This window comes from Teleopsis dalmanni, chromosome 2 (assembly GCF_002237135.1).
Source record: "Teleopsis dalmanni isolate 2A chromosome 2, ASM223713v2, whole genome shotgun sequence".
In the NCBI taxonomy this organism is placed as follows: domain Eukaryota; kingdom Metazoa; phylum Arthropoda; class Insecta; order Diptera; family Diopsidae; genus Teleopsis; species Teleopsis dalmanni.
The window spans coordinates 177,286,074-177,300,927 of record NC_051847.1 but is presented as its reverse complement, the minus strand read 5'-3'; the positions used below and the strand labels follow the sequence as shown (position 1 = coordinate 177,300,927).

Genomic DNA, 14,854 nt, shown 5'->3' with positions numbered 1-14,854 from the left:
ATTTGTATCGCATTTATGCTGAAGTTATTTTCTTGAGTTTTCCATTTTGCGGTTTTATCTGGAATTTTAAATAAATATCTGCGTTAGAGAGTTTATTAAAACTTAATATAAAAACCACATACTGGACTGTTAAGTGGAGTAACTTTACAATCCTTTGTGCACCGCATTTCTATTTTTATGGCAGAGTTTAGTATCTTTTTTTACAGTGCCAACCAAATATATTAGATATAAATTAGACAAAGTTTATAAAAAAAAAATAGGAAAGAATTTTAGTGAAAATGGAAAGATTAATTTATTAGTGTAAAATAATACAGTTTCTTGACCCATATATACTCTAACCAAGTTTATAATCTGTCAAAAGTTAGACTTAAGTATTTACCATTGTCCATCTATTGTATTTCCAAATGAATATGATATATAATGGTCATTTTATGTATGAAATTTATATGCAAATAGTTAAAAAATCAAATTTATTGTTTGTTGTAATTTGTTGTAAAAAGAGCATGGCGTTGGAATCTGGAAGTAAAGGCTCTGTTAGTCGTTACGTACTGTAAGACGTTAAGCGGACTTAAGTCAAGGCAAAATGCACAACCAACCACACCTGTGTATCTCGTTTTGGCTTAAGTTCGTTTAAGTTCTTACGATACGTATCGCCTAACTTAGTTGTAACTCCATCAGTTGTAGCGATAAATGTATCTTATAATTAAAAACAAGTTAATTTAATTTACCATTAGGTATATGTTGATCCTTTTTTCGAGTCAGCGCAACTGGGCACTTTTACTCTTTGGTTACTGGGGGTACTACAGGGTCCCACCCATCTCATTGACTAATTTATGTATTGCCTATAAGCTTCATGATTATTCAGTGATTGATCTAAGATCTGCGTACCTTCCCGTGCGGAGAGTGATTACTCTAACATTAGATAGTGGTAAGTAGGATAGCCTCAATTTTCGCATATAACTTCAGGGCTCTGTCCCTTATGTATTTTGGTTGTGCGTTTATGTACTACCATAAGGTAGATTAAGAAATAATTAACGAAATTTTTTTTTCTTTCATTGGTTTATTTATTGAATATTTCTAAATGAAATTGACAATAACTTTGCTAATTAACGAAATAAAGATTTATGTAGTGTTACTTTTTAAAATAAATAACGAAGTTTCGAAAAGTAGTGAACTACAAGAACAAAAATTCTTTTTTATATTATTTTAATTAATTGAATTTTCGGCTGACCATACAGCTGTTTCGAGTATTGCCAAATAACCATCAGCAATGGTCTTGGAAATAGTTCTTGTATTTAATTATTTCTAAATAATTTTTGTTGAGACTGCAAGTTATAGGAATTGAACTCGTGCTCTGCCACATTTAAAGCTCAGAGTCAGTGCTTCTTAACCAACTGACCCAGAGCCATACTTGACTTTTATGTTCGCACATTTTTTTGGAGTTTTGTTAATTTGCTTTGAAAGTTTTATTAACAAATTCACTTTGTGTATTTATTTTAAAAAGAAATCATAAATCAGTCATGATTAGAATAGATCCGGTCAAAAAATACATAAGTGACAGAACGCTGAAGCTATATGCAAATGCCGACACGCTGCTCTACTTAGCATTATCTAATCTCAGAGTAATCACTAACCGCACGAGCGGTACGCAGATCTTAGATCAGTCATTGAATAATCACGAAACTTATGAGGAATACACAAATTAGTCAGTGAAATTGGTGTGACTCTGCAGAAACCTTGCAGCTATCAAAGCGTAAAAGTGCTCAGATGTACTAACTCTCCGAGTTAGGCTCAACATAATAATAAAATAAATACATGTATTACATATTAAAACAAAAATATTAACTAAAGTTTTTATTTTATTTTTCAGATAAGTAAAAAAAGAAAAATTTACTTCAACATACAAATTTATCTTTTCACTGCAACAAAACATTAACATGAGGCGAAGAAATTGTTGAGGTAAGAAACATAAAAAAATGTAACCTTATAATTTTGTAGCTCGACAACTGAAATGCATTGTATACATATTTATTAAATATAATTCATTAAATTATACAATATAAAACCGTAATCAACTTGTAGGCTTCGTATACAATTTACGTAAATATAGTAATTTTTTACATATTTTACAATTCAAAAAAAATTATTTTCAATGAAATTCTTTTATAAAAAATGTGAAAAATATTTTAGTCCAATGACTTTATTAAAAAGTCTATGCGTTTGCAGAAATAATAAAACTTTGTTTATTTATCAAAAAATTTACATAGAATAAAAACGCTGAAACTTTTACTTTTATAGTTAAAACTTTTACGTATAAATTTGTATAAATAAAACTTTAGCAATTATTTTAAAATATGAAAAAAACAGAAATTTCAAACGAAATCGCTAAAAAATTATTAAAACAAACAAGTAAGTTTATAACATTTTATGGCGCGAATGTTAAAGTATTGGTAACGAGACTGCAATGAACCGGCCCAACTGCAATGAACCAGCCCAACTGCAATGAACCAACCCAACTGCAATGCATTTAAATTAAAGCTAAAATGTGGCCCATAAAAGGGAGTAAAAAAGATAAGCAAAATCTAGTAAAACTATCTTCTTTGCAATGAAACTGTTTTTTCCTTTCAGTGTTAAAGCAAAGTTATGGGCTCTTGCCACAACCTCATTAAGTTGTCTGCCTGCTACTGCCTTTTGTTGTTTTATTTACTTAAGTTTCTTCCTTTTTGTTTTTTTTTTGTAATGTAATTGGGTAAATTGGCGGCGCAATGATGTTGCCGCACCTGCCACTAAATGCGGCTGCGGCTGCTGGTGCTTCTGATACCGCTGTTGTTGCCCTGTATTTGTCCAAATTAAATATAGTTCCACTAGCACCGGTTTGAGTATTTCATTTATACCTATTTTGCATGTGCCAAGTGCAGACTGCACCCTAACCAAAGTCATTGTAATATTTTTGTCAAGGGCCAAAGTATTTCTTTGACAAAAAAAAAAAAAATGTGATGATAAATTAAATGGACAAAGGGAAAGAGTTACAAATTAACAAAATCATTTCAGCACCACTTCATAGTTGAGTAAGTTTTAATTTTACTTATATATATATACGAGTACTTAAAATGACCGTTGCCGGTGCTCGAAAAATTAATTTCCTCTCGTAATGACAGAAGCGGCTTTAGTGGGTGTGCAGTGTGCTTAAAGCGGAAGTGTAATTGTTTACACGTTACATGTACTTTGGCCCACACTCTTCTATCATAATTTTTCTTTTTTTTTTTTAAGTTCTCTCAACTATATTTATATATTTTTAATATAGTCAGCTCTACTGTCTCACATAAACCGTAGTATTTTTGTTTAATATGATTTTATCTGTTAACAGCACTCTCGCTCGCATGTATCTTTCTTTCTTTAGGTGCGCCTGCAGCCTGTGAATTATTTTTCAAAATATTTATACATGACAGCTGGCACGTGCATGTTATTTTTATATATGTATTTGGTATTGTTTTCTCACATTTTGGGCATGTCTTCAATATGCTCAATATGCCGCAGTACATTAATTTCACCATACCAGGCAGATGATTATTCAAATGCTATCTCCATTCCTATTGTATCTAAATTATAGGTTACTTCAAATGTACGTACGCCTTTCGAAACATGTGTTTGACATTTTTGGGTTTGACTTTTAATGAAAAATACAATATTCCCCTACACACATGCGTTTTCATATTACAAATAAGTTTTTTCTTTACTTTCTTTTGTAATCAACTGAACAAATGTACTTTACGATTGTTAGATTTATTTTATATACGATATAGTTTATGGTTGAAGCGGGTGGATTAACAACACTTGTGCTTATAATAATAATCATTTTAAAATTAGAAAAGACAATAAATATTATAAAATATAATAATAATGAACATAATTTATAAATCGAAATGTATTGCTAAACAAACTTCAATAAAAATCAATAAAAATTCGAGATCCAGTTTAAAATATAAAAATATTTTCTTTTCAAGAAATAATCGAATATAATAATAATCGAAATAAATGATAAAAAATAAATAATAAATAAGAAATAAATAATAATAAAAAAATAAAACATGATCGAAGAGAATAAAGCATCTAGAATATAGAATAAGAATGAAGAATATATATATCGAAGAATATAGAAGAGAATCGAATATATCACACAAAATAGAAGTCATCCTTTTTAATAAATCGTGTCTGGCGATAACAAACCTTCATAGATATAAAGGGTGACCCCTTTGAACTGCAATTTTAGATTTGCTTAATAACGTCGGAATTGATTTAAAAAAAAACGACAGTATTTGTATAATTGTACTAACACTGTAAATGGACCGAAATATCTGTTAATAAAATATATGATATTTTTGTGATATTTTTATTTATTCTTAAGTTTGTTTTTTTTTTATAACATAATATAAGTTATTATATAAAAATATAAATTTAAAAACACGACCTAAAGCCCGGCAAATTTTGAAACACAAAAAAAAACGAAAATAATTGAGAGGGATATGATATAAAACTTTTGATCCAAGAAATCGTTTTAATGAAGAATTTTTGGTAGCAGTAGTTGTTCACAGATGTACAGAATGTGTTGTGTGAAATTATATTTTTCAGAAAGTAGTATTCTTTGTTTTGAATTTTACTAATTTAACTAAACAAAATTCTTGGAAAACGATTACATATTTCTGAATAACTGATACGGCTGCCTTCATCAAGAACTGTTGTTCTTAGTCGATCAAGAACTCACAGAATATTCACCCATTCATGGAAAAAGTGTTTTCTGAGTACATTAATATTACATTACTGGACTACTGATATTTTTCAATGCTAAACTTGATTGCAAAATAGTTTAGAGGGTAACAGGTTTTGCGTCTGGTATGCATGGAGCCTTATGTGGATGTAAAGAAGTCTGGAACTTTGTCTCTCAGCCAATCTTAGATGATGAGTGCTTTATTTGATAGTGTAAAATATTTTTGAAACAACGTGTCTGTTCCCCCGAAATGTTTAGTTTCATATAGCATTAAAGCATCTCCTAAAATTTTTTTGTTGTCATTTCACTTTCATTTGTATTAACTTTCATCTTACGTGTTAAAAACATTAACAGACAGTGATCATTTATCATCAATGCAGGATTAAAAATTGTGATCCTTTATTTGTTGTAGATATTCTCATACCTACATTATCGTGTAATCTTTCTGTTATATAGACTCGATTGCTTTATTTCTTTATGTATCACGCACTTGTAAAATTTTTATCATCAGAGTAGACGGTAATGTTTGTTTTATAATATCAGCAAAAACGCTTACTTTACATTTCTTCATTGCAAGACAGTTTTCAAGTTTTAAATATGTTTAGCTCAGCAGTTCTTTCCTTTCACTGTGAACCGTTTCTGCGGTGGATTCTTTATTATTGATCATTATCTCATCGTTTGCAACGCCCCCAAATTTTTTTGTATATAACTGAAATATTATCCTATATGGAGGTTCAGATGTTTGACTTCTGCGCCTTATTGTTGAATATTCGTTAAATAGGTGTTTATGAATTTTTGATTTCATTACCTGAGTACCCATTTATCTTCCACCACTATCATTTTCAAACATGGGTATATGTTTCTGACCCCTGCCTGAACAATTCATTAAATTTTCACTGACGTTATAATATAGTATTAGTATATTTCATGATATGAGACATTTATTTATATTGAAGAATTTGAGAGCTTTAAAAGTAAAAGTAATAATTGAATATCGCAATTATATTCCCACGTTTAAGTTACATTTGAAATAATTTTTCCAAAGAATTTCTCTTATACTCTTCGAAACTGTTATATTATGGGGTTTATGGCAAAATTTGAGCGTAGTTTTACCATCACTTTCAAAGATATAGCAGTTTGAGATTGGTTGCAATTCAATTTGGCTACTTTATACCTTCTTGGTGGATTGACCATAAACTCAACAATCGGTTGTAAAAGTTTTCGTTTTCGTATTTTGGGATTCAAGTGGAATAATTTTCATAGACTATTTGAAAAAAGGAAAAACAATAAGATCGGACTACTACTGCATATTATTGGATCGATTGAATGAGAAAATCAAGAAAAAATGATCACATTTGTCGACGTAAAAAATTTTGTTTTTGTTGGATAACGCACTCGCTCACACGTAAATGAAAACTATGGTAAAATTAAATGAATTACTATACGATTTGCTTCCTCACCCACCGTATTCTCCAGATTTGGCTCCTAGTGACTATTACCTGTTTCGCGTCATGAAAAGATGGCTCCATGGAAAGAGTTTTGCATCAAATCATGAAGTGAAATGAGAAACTGAGGAATATTTTGGAGGTTGTGATAAATCGTTTTATTTAAAAGGTATCCAAATGTTGAAAGATTGATGCACTGAGTGTGTCGAGCTGAAAGGGGGCTATATTGAAGCATAGAATAAAAGTTTCCAAAAGAAATGCTTCTTACTTTGGCCGGTTATTTATCAATTCACCTAGTAACCTATAGTATTTCAGCATATTACTCTTAACAATAATAACCATATTATCATTACTATTGATGCAATAATATTAATTTAAAAATAAATTTCATTTTCATATTTCATATGCTGAGATTACTTTAGATGAATTTATTATATATTACTTCCCTATTATTGAAAGTATATTTAAAATCATTAGAGATGTAAGAACTTTGTATGCAAAAACACAAGAACTATTATGCTTCATAAAATATGGTATTTAATCACGTTTGTTTTAAGTTTAAAAAGAATATCCATTACAAACTTAAAAGCAACATAATTCAGTAATTCAAGAAACAAAAGCCATAAATTTTTTCATTCGTATTTTTTGTTAAGAAACGTTTTAAGTTGCATTTATGCTGTTAATGAATGCAAAGCTTAACATTTTTTGTTCACTGCACAAGAAATGCATTACTCAAACGCCTATGGAACTATGAAAAAAAAAAATGTATGAAAATGTATATCAAATGAAAAGGTATATATTCTGAAAATAGATTCTCTCAAAAGAAAGAAAATATCTGCAAGGTACACAAAGCATTTTAGTTTAGTTGTTATATATAAAAAAAATATTAAAATAAAAATAAATTTTTAAAAATAAATAGAATAGGAAGTTCTTTTGTTTGTTGGATGCTTGAAAAAGAGCCACCTGAGCACAACTTTGAGGGGCATTTTTTCTTTTTTCATTTAAAAGGCAGTATGAAAACTGCAATGGTAAAGCTCTGCAGGCGAAAATTATAAAGTGTAAAATAGTAAGTAAATAAAATTTAATAGTAAAGATACGCGAACGAACAAAAAAGGCATTAAGTTGCACATTAAACTCAATAACAGCTGGTGGTGAGCATGGCGTTGAGACTACGAATTCATCGTTACTTCTGTCTATGCATCTATCCGCCTTGCATTCGCTGTTACTTCCCTTAGCTTTGCTACCAGAACTCTGTGAAGCGTAGCAATGTAAATAACAGAACTTAAGTGGCAGGATGTAAAGCACCGTAAAACATTAAACAATGACTTTGAAATTGTTGCAGGATCTCTGTTCCGTTCTCGATGCACTTACACAAATGTTTTAATTTTTATGGCATTTTAAGTTGTCAGCTGCGATTTTTATTGGATCTAAGTTTTTCATATATATATATATTTTCGTTATATATTTTCAAAGATGTATATTTAACATTTTGTAAGATTTTATTTTATAATAGTCATAATATTTTTTTCTTAATTTAATTTTCTTAGTTTAATTCTATAATAAATATTTATTAGTCAATGTAGGTTTTCAAATATTTTATTTAAAATAATTGAAATTAATAAAAAAATATTTAGTTGTTATTATTGAACTTAAAATTTAAATACCTTAGAAACCATTTTTATGTATAAAATTTTATAAACTTTGTTATTAAAATATATAACATAAATAGATAATTGAAAACAAAAAAAATATTATTTGCCACAACTATATCTATAGATTTCAGTAGAAATGTTTAATATAATCCGAAAGATATTTCGCTGAATAGGGGGACTAAAGTTCGATTCCATAAACATAACTTAAACCCAAATATTTATTAAATATGTTATATGTTTAAGTCATTAATTTTACTGACTATTAGTTGAATTAGTTACTATTTAAACTTAAGTTACGACTGTGAAATTGACCTTTAAAATAGGAATTAATGGATTAATAAAATAAACGGTTACCTATGGTCCTAATTTGGTATCACTCTTTCAAGAACACATGATAAAAAGAGCTTTCATCTAAGGTATCATAAGTTTGGTTTAATATAAGACATATCACAAAAATTTTAAAGATTTTTTGTATCGAATTTTCTTCAGTGATGTGTCCCACTAAATAATATACAGAGGTAACTGTCAGACAAGCATTATTCAGAAAAACTCCTGTAATTATTTTTTTTTGAAACAACACATAGATGTAGTGCAAACTGCAAATTCAGATCACTATAATAATATAACTGCAAGTTTTTTGGCATAAAATTGAGGATAAATGTAAAAGATATATGATCTCGTTCCGTTTTGATTTTGTTGTGTGAGAAATTTCTCGGATGTGTGATTTTTCATATGAGTTATGTGATTATGTGATCTGTCATCACTAGTATTTTTTTTTGTAGAGTACACAAAGAAATGTGATTATGTGTTCGAATAAACAATCTAAAATTACCTGGAAAGCAATCAGTCGCTCTTCTGGTTACTTTAGAATCACAATATTGACAGCCCTGTATTAAAATATTTTTAATTTATACATATTTTTGTATAATAGATCATTACTTGTCTTTTGTAGGTTAAATTCTTTCTTAATTGCAATCAATTAGTTAGAAAGCCTCATTTATTTAATTTTTCTGGAGAAAGAGTTTGTTGTTTTACAACGAGCTGGAAGCAGTAATAAACACAAGTATATTGCTAATTGTTATGTTGGATGTGCTATAGAGTTATTTATAGAATGTCATGTAATTAAACCTGTAAGCATGAATACTGACTTAACAGATATTTTGGGTTCCCTTTCACGTAAATGATTTACAGAAGCTTTAATATGGTAGACTCACCCTAAATTCATTAGTATTATAGTACTGTATACCATGCAAATGATTATTATTTTAGTTACTTCTATCTTATTTTTGTAAATTAAATCAGTAGTTCTAGATTAGACTATTTTCTGGGTTGTTTTAAGCTCGTTATTCATATTCAACTACTATATTGCAGTTCGCATACATTCTCCAAAAAGTGCAATATCGCAATTAACTATCTAATTGTATTATAGTTAGCAATAATTGCATTTCGTAAATATAAATATTTAAGTTAACAAGGTCGAATTCGTATAATTATTGAATTATTGACTACAATTAAGAAAGTGCTTTCTCATCTTATTACAAAGTGAGTATCATACGACATCAAATTATTTAAAAAAGTAAAATATCAAACAAAAACAGACAACAAGCTTTTGGATGTAATAGATATCAATAAAGACTTTGGTTTAACTTTAAATAATATATCATACAGTTTTTAAAAATTTAATTTCATTAAATTTAATTTTTAATTTTTGTTTTTAGATTTATTATTATTTCACGTTTTTTGTGTCATTCCGTTGTTCAGCTATTATACTACCTCAATGTAAACACTTAAATTTAATTGTGTATTAAACGGTAATTTAAATATGGCAATTATGAAGTGTAAACATGGTAAAAATGTGAACGTTGGTCTATTTTTTATATGGGAAATAATTTCGTTGAATAAATCAAGTGACTTTAATTTTTATAATCACTTTTATTGCTTACTACTACACACATCTATTACTCTTATTTATATAAGTTTATGCTAATTTCAATGCAGCGGTGTAACAATTCTGTTTTGATAATTTAAAACATCACAAATCATAGATATTAATTATGGAAAATTTTATGATATATTTTTATGTCACCTTAACCCATTTTAAGTATCATTTTCAGTGGCGTAATTTATGTATGATTCAGATCAACATTCGGTTCAAATGCTAATGACAGACTTCATTGACATATTCGTTTTATTACAAATTAACATTTAATAACACTAAAAGCTGCCAACTCCCCATTTTGTTACTAATTGAAAAGCACTTTTGTTTCAGTAAAAACAAATGAAAAGCCATCACCAGTTCAAGCAGCTGCTCAAATAAATTTCAAGCACCGCACCCATGTCAAATATGCACCATGAACGCTTTTCAAATTTACCTTTCAAAGCAGTTTTAATTAACACTCAACCACCCTCAACACCGTCGCGCCGTGTAAATGCGGTGGCGACTGCACCAAAAATACATGTGTGCACCAGAAATGATTTGTTCCAGTTTCCCTGGTTGGATTTAACAATTAAACAATAAATGTTTAATTTGCGAAAAAAAAGTTAAATTATGAGAATATTTAACAGAAATTAGCGTGTGAGAAAAAATACGCCACTTAATTGAGTTAAAAAGGTATTTAAAAAATATTTGCTTTGTTGCTACTATTTTTTTAATTTTTACTATTTTTAAGCTACTATTTTTATTTTTTTTTTTTCAAAGCAAGAAAAAAGTTGAAACAAAAATGCAACAATTTAATAAATTTTTTATTATTACTATTTGAATTACAGTTTGACATTGAACGGACATAATGAAGGGTTTGCCATTGTTGCCATTGTTATTGTTATTTTTGCTTGATTCATGTCGCAATTCGTTAGGTTGCAAAGTGGATTTGTTGAAGTGTCTTTGGTTTTGACACAGAATTAAAAAATTGGAATAATATGTTAAGTATCTCAAGTCAACAATCCGTTTTTGCTCTCAACATTATATAATTTTTCACAATTGTGTTGTGGAGTAGTTTTTTTTTTTGCATACAAAAGTGAAACAACGCAGAAGAAAAAAAAGTCAGTAAAAATTGTGGGCATCTACTGCAATGTAACAAATTGCAAGCCTAAAGTAAAATGCCTTAAAGAGCACGTCTTTAATTATACGACTACTTGACTTTTTTTAATTTTTTCTTAAAATGATTTTTTATGTCTTTTTTAAATAAATTCAACAAATTTTACATTTATGGGAGTTAACTTTTACAATGCCATACTTATACATTGTATCTGTAATTCATTTATGTTTATATATTATATACATAATAATTCATTTAACTATATAATCATTTATATTATTTATTTTATCTGTAATTTATTGCAGATAATGTAAAACTTTTAAGCCATATATATGGCTTATTAATATATATATTTTTAAGCTTATATTAATAAGACATATTAAAAAATCATATTTGACTTAGCTAAGTTTTAAAATTTGTATTGTAATAAATTCAATAAAAAAAAAAATAAATTTTTGTTGTTTCACTTCTGTTCGAAAACCTCTTTAAATAAAAACTTATGTTTGCTTTAATTTCAATTCATCAATGATAATAAGAATTAAATTAAATCTTACATCTGAACTATTAAATACATATAAATATAAAAATCTTAATAATGCATAGTATAGATCAAAACAATTACACTATGTTTACATTTGACAATTAGTAAACCTGAAATTAGTAAACAACTGAACAATTGAAATTAAGTGTTTACACAGTAGTTATTTAATTAACGAACAGCGAAACAAAAGAGTACACAAAATAAATAGTAAATACCATTAAAAATTAAAATAAAATTAAAATTAAAAATTATATTTAATTGCATTACTTTAATAAAAGTTTACTACAAATAAATGAGTTGCACAACATTAGTTTCTTTATGAATATATTCAGAAATTATTTTTTTCAATGTATTTTTCCATTGTTTCTATTAGTGGTTGGATACGATTGTTCCGCTTTGGAGAAGCATTTATTTAACTGAGATTACTTAGTAGATGATTGTTTTTTTTTTCATCTAAATTGTAAATTTTTGAACACAAAATGCTACTAATTGTAATACAATTAATTACAAAATTTGGTTAATTTAGATAGTATAAACATGTTATTTCCTAACTCAACGGAATATTCATTTAAAAATAAAATAACTTTACTATAAATTTATATTAAGCTTCCCATTTTATGGTATCTATATCTAATTTTTAATCTATTAATTCAGTATTAAAATTGATATTCCATTCGTTGTAATGGGATGAAAGATATTAAATTAAATGGGTCTGAGTAAACGATAAGTTGTCGAAACTTTACTTAATTGTTTATTAATTATATTTAGAATAATTTGTTATCAGCTTTTATATGTATATTTAAAATTTTTTTAATATACACTTAAAATGATATATTTAAATTTGTCTCAATTATAATTACAAACAAAAAATTAAAAGTTAAATTTAATTTAAAATTTTCTAACTTTTTAATTTACTTCATGTAATTGAAATTAATTTAAGCTTAATTAAAAATATTTTTTTTAATTTTTTTTAGATTGATATTGCAAATTAAAACTTTCATGTCAACTACTTCTTTCTGGGTCAAATTTTCCAACACTATAAAAAGGTAAATTAATTTAATTCACTTATAAATCAGTATTTTATTACTTAAAAATCTTTTTATTCAATTATAAAGAATTAAATTTCAAATAAAATAGTACATTTGAAATTAACTAATCAATTTAATTTAATTGCACATTTAAAATGATGAGTTGAGTAGACCGTTCAGTTTACTAGTAAATAGTTTTGTTTAGTATTAGTTACTAAAATAATAAGAATGTATAACAAATTAGGTTATAAATGTTAAATCATTGATTAAATTAAATTATTATTTGTGTTTAATAGTAGTTAGATTAAGTGGTGATTATTTAATTATTAGTGCAAAAGAATTAAATTTGGAAATAAAAATTACAATCAAAAGTTCTATATTAGAATAATATTGCTAATATTACTATTTTATTGCTACCTTTCTCAAAAATTTTATAACCTCCATTTTTTTTTATTAGGATTTTCTGCATTTTTTTGAACAAAGACAATACTTGATATATTATATATTGTGGGAGCTTGGGGCAGTACGCCGTTCATCAAGTTGCCCCCTGAAGTGAAAGATTAGTTGAAGTACACCAACAACGTTGGATCCTTTTTCGTCCTTCGATTCTTGGATGTTGTTATTGAGGTAAAGTCAAAATAACTTCCCCTCACATATCTACATCCCTTCTTAGTGCAAGCAACTCATTCAGCTTGAGGTTGGTTGCCAAGTCATCATCAACCCAATGGTGTCCCAAGACAGTCATCCTTCTGCTTGCCAGTGCAGGGTATTGGCATAATATATGCACAGCTGTCTGCTTTTCTACTAAACATAGTCTGCATGACTTTTTCTTCACAAGAGCTTTTTGATGTGATGTATGAAATTTCCATGTTCAGCAATCAATGAAGTCAGCCAACTTAGGATGCTCCGCGCTTAGCTAAGCATTTTTATCGTTTTATTGACCAACGGCTTCAGCATCATGAGTTTAATCTGTCTACAAGTGTTCATTTCACTCCACCCGTTAAGATGAAGTGCAGTTATCCACTTATCGACATAGGCTGCAGTCATGTTGAACCCTAATGGTATTCTGGGCTCTGGGCGGCAGAAGTTATGGTTCATCTGCAAGTTCATCTGTTTTTCGTTTTGCTCAATACCGATATGTCGTTTAACCATAATGACTGTCACCTCATTTTTATGAGCATATTCCATGAGCTTCATGCCACATTCTTATACTAAGCTGTTAAATACGCACGTTTTTTGATGCTTTTGATTAGTACTTGATTGTCCAGTCTTATGTGAATCTTCTTCTGATACACCTGACAAACTAAAAGAAGATCCAGAGTACGTGTGACTGCCATAAGTTCCACCTTGTAGACGATAACAGATGTCGTGTTCTATAGGACACTTCTATCCCATTAACACTCTTCACAGTTTCCAGTGGCATCTGGGTTTTTTTTTGACAAGGTCAAAAATTTTCCGATCTCCCACAATTTTTTTAAAATTGTTCCGTGTGGAGTTCCGGTTCATGCGAATTGCTAATACCGGCGTTTTCTTTATATATAAGTCCAGCGCAAGCATATGTAGCATGGCCTCTAAAGCCGGTGTTGGCGTGGTGCGCAGGGCATCCGTAATTTCAACACAGGCTAGTGACTGGATCTTATCTACTTCGCATCTACATCTACTATAGGTCAGATCTGGAAGTACGATGGTGGAGAAAAAATTCGGAACGTAATTGAATTAACTTATTTATCTTTTTTATTGAGTTGTAGTTTGTTGTTTTTAGTTCAGTGAGAGAACGAGGTACCCACTCTAAAAACATATTTACGTATGCTCAAATTTATAAAGATATCAAATGTTTTTTTGATATCTTTATGGTGTCAGTAATTTTTTTTGGAACAAAATCCCTTTCATCAATGGAATTTTAGAAAGGCTACCTAACTTCTTGCGATCCAAATTCTTAGTAATCATAATTAGTCATATTTTATTCATTGATGTTTATAACTTGCTTCTTATTAAAATTTAATTCTTTGGTTTTAATGACTTTATATCTTATTTCAAGAGAGTTACAAATAAAGTTATTGGTGCTTTTGTTGATAGTATCTTAATAAAAATTCGTTTCAGACATAAAACTTTATGATAATGCTTTATTTAACTGCTAATTATTAATATGTAATTACAGTTTTCTTAAGTGTCCTTATCAACTTTCATATACTCTGTGTTTTTTCTTGATATATGGTCTCTGGTGTAAACTTCCAATAGAGTCTATTTCTGCATTATTAGCATAAATTTTTTTTGTATGTAATATCATCGATGGTTAATTTTTTGTAATTGACTTCTTTTTTTACTAGCAAAATTTTTTTCTATTATGACTTTTGGCATTGCATTGACTTATAACTCCTTTTTTATCTG

At 28.3% G+C, this 14,854-nt stretch overlaps 1 long non-coding RNA gene across 1 annotated transcript in view; it reads left to right on the top strand.

The window, feature by feature from the left end:
• The first annotated feature begins 1,883 nt into the window (after positions 1-1,883).
• LOC119685495 overlaps positions 1,884-14,854 on the top strand; it is a 29,213-nt gene continuing 16,242 nt past the window's right edge. The window contains exons 1-2 of the long non-coding RNA XR_005252806.1: positions 1,884-1,959; positions 12,413-12,484. This is a non-coding gene — a long non-coding RNA (uncharacterized LOC119685495). The remainder of the gene's footprint in view (positions 1,960-12,412; positions 12,485-14,854) is intronic.